This window comes from Pteropus alecto, unplaced genomic scaffold (assembly GCF_000325575.1).
Source record: "Pteropus alecto unplaced genomic scaffold, ASM32557v1 scaffold76, whole genome shotgun sequence".
NCBI lineage: Eukaryota > Metazoa > Chordata > Mammalia > Chiroptera > Pteropodidae > Pteropus > Pteropus alecto.
In genome coordinates this window covers 27353255-27356359 of record NW_006443138.1, presented here as the reverse complement: position 1 = coordinate 27356359, position 3105 = coordinate 27353255, and the positions used below count along the sequence as shown (strand labels likewise).

At 41.7% G+C, this 3105-nt stretch overlaps 1 pseudogene; it reads left to right on the top strand.

Annotated features, from left to right (window-relative positions):
• The first annotated feature begins 2744 nt into the window (after nt 1–2744).
• Nucleotides 2745–2863, top strand: LOC112472333 (annotated as a pseudogene).
• Nucleotides 2864–3105: the final 242 nt, after the last annotated feature.

Genomic DNA, 3105 nt, shown 5'->3' with positions numbered 1-3105 from the left:
GACGGAGGAAGGTTGCTGCCAGTCACATTAGGGGATGGCTCCATATTTTCTTATTCTTCTACCATCAAAAGTTTGTCAAGGAACATTGCCAGTTTTGGAAGATGCTTTGTTTAGGTAAAGGAAAAAAATTTTGTTTTTTCTAAGCTGGTGTTTGCTCTCAACCAATAATAGATTTTAGATATCAAAAATTATACTAGCAACGATTTGGAAATTGAGAAGATAAAAGAAATGTTAAATGACCTGTTTTTAAGAATACACAGCCATCTCTTGACCCTTTGGAAAACAAGCAAACAAAAAATCAAAACAACAACTGCTTACCATTATTTCTAGGACAATCGATCCAATTATAATTCTGATATTTTATTTCTATCTAAATATCAGAATTATAATAGAATTTTGCTACTGATTCAAAAAGCTGTAAGTCCACCTAAGTCCTGTGGTTCCTCTGTAATGCCTCTTGCCTCTCCATATTCTCCTAATTCATCACCTTAGCTCAGGTTTCATCACTTCTCTCTGGATTATTGCCTTGACCTTCTACTTTAGTTTCTGCTCCATCCAATGACCCTCCACACAACTGCCAGATATGACATATGTAAAGCACAGCTCTAGACGTGTCCCTTGCCTGCACAGGAAAACCTGCCATGAACACTCCTTTTGTGTTTTCTGAATAAAAGCCGAAATCTTTAGGCTGGCCTCCAAAGCCACCTCCAAGCTTGCCTCTCACTGCTCACTTGCCAATATGTTGTAAAGCGCCCCAAGTTTAATTTCTAGCAATGACGTTTCGCTGCCTGAAAGGCCCTCCTGCCATCTCTATCCAAAGTTGAAGGCGAGATCTGGTTCTAATACTGACTACGCTGGAAGACTTCGCTCACATCTCACAGAAGGGAGGAGAGCCCTCTCCCCAAAGCCCCCATCTACTTCTCTCAGAGACATGGTCACATGCTCCCTTATATCCAGTTTATTTGTGGAATTGGTGTTGTGAAGTGAAAGGGGATTGAGAGGCAGAGCAAACAGGAAGTTTCTTTGATCTTCAGTGCCCAAAATGCACCTCACTGGTATGCAGATTATTTTGAGCTAAAAGCAACTGAGGTCCTGTGGGCTCAAGAGAAACTTCTGCCCCCTTTAACTATCTAGAAGAATTTGAGTTAGGGGCTTTGTCCATAATAAGAGATTATCAGAGATAACTGTTTGTGATGTCTCTAGGGCAGAGAAAACTGCTAATTACTGAACATGTTCACCCCTTGCAATGGCCTTCTGAAGCCCCAAGGTGCCCTGCCTCATCCCTAGACCAGATGTCAGACTAGAATATACATCGCATTCTCCCTCTCTGTCTTGAAACCACTCCTATATATGGGGTCTCTGACTCTTTCATATACGTGGGGTTCCCGTGCACATGAAATTAAATTTGAGTTTCTCTTGTCAATCTGTCTCTTGTTGATTTGAATATTCGGCTAGCCAGAAGAACTAAAGGAAAGAAGGGGGATATTGTCCCCTTCCCCACACTTATCTGTAAAATGTAGTTAAGGACAGAACCTACCTGATGAGGTTGTTGTGGGAAGTAAATGAGCTTATTCAGGTTAAAAACACACACACACGTTTTACAGTGCCTACAATGTCAGGATAGAAGAAAGTGTGAGAGAGAAGGAGGGAGAAAGGCAGGGAGGAAAAGAGAGAAAAGAGAGAAGTGAGGAGAGGAGAGGAGAAAAACCATACTTTCCTTTTCTTCTGGAGTCAATGGACCATCACCTCATCTTAGATGAACATACATATAAACTTCCTTAAAGACAAAATTTTGTGTAAAAATGACATCAAGATCATGGAAAGGACAAAGTCAGTTAATCTTTTCAGGTCCACTGTGTAAATTTATTAGCTGAATTCTGATTTCTATTAGAAATAGAACATTTTCAAGATGGAAGGGGCTGTGGAAAGCACCCTGTCCAACCTGCATGCTTTTCTGCTAAGAAAACGGCCACCGGCAAGAGCCTAGTCTGTGGCAGAATCCAGACTGGAAAGTTTTCTGCCCAGATCTCTTACCCTTCTGCATATCACTGTTCCAGGTTTGGGAAGGACATTAGAAAACCCCAATACTCAGAGAGTAACTTCCAACATGAGAACAGGAAGAGGTTACTAAACTTTTTTTTTTTTTTGCCCAAAAAGCAACTATAATGTTTGGTCAAAACCATAAAAAACAATTATTTCAGCACTCTGGAAATTGACTGGAGACATGCAATACTGAGAAGTGTTTGTTCATGAAAACTACTGAATTTTGAATAAAGACAGCACCAACATGTGGTGTTTTTGTCTGGAACTGTCCCCATCTCCTGCACTTTGTTGTTTGCTAGTTCAATCAGGGCAGGTTGTAAAAACCAACAGCTTTTTGTCACTGCCAGAGTGGTCTGACTTAATTTGGAGCATCATCAGTTTAAACAGTGATCTCAGAAGCAAGTAGACAGAGAGGGCTAGCAGCTCTGCTAGCCTAAAATTGCAGAGCAAACAATGGACTGGGGCTTACCTGGAAACTTAACAGGGAATTGAGAAAGGTGAAGCAGCCAAGGGGAGATGGAAGAACTCTCCACATTTCCTGGGTTGACCAAGGTTTTTATGCATATGCTACAGAGACAGGAGCATCCCAAGTCACCCACGAATCCCTGGCCAGTGCCAGTGGAACTGATCCATGTGTACAGTGGAGATGCAAGGACTTGATGGAAAATAGAAGCCTGGGCAGACTTAAAAACAAAAGCTTAGTCTACAGCCATACCACCCTGAACAAGCCCGATCCTGTCTGATCTCGGAAGCTAAGCAAGGTCGGGCCTGGTTAGTATTTAGATGGGAGACCACTTAGGAAGACCAGGTGCTATAGGTGTAAAAAAAATTTAAAAATAAAGGATTGTAAGCTGACCAAGGGTTGCCTCCCCTAAAACAAATAAACAAACAACAACAACAAAAACAAAAGCTTGACATTTGAATGTGTCCCCCACCTCACACCCATAGATCTATCAGCAAAGACACCTTACTGGCTCAACAGTAATACAACCTCTGGCCAATCTTTGGCTGAACGCTAATCTAGGCATACACAGGGGTGACTATAGGAAGCTAAGCTTAAGA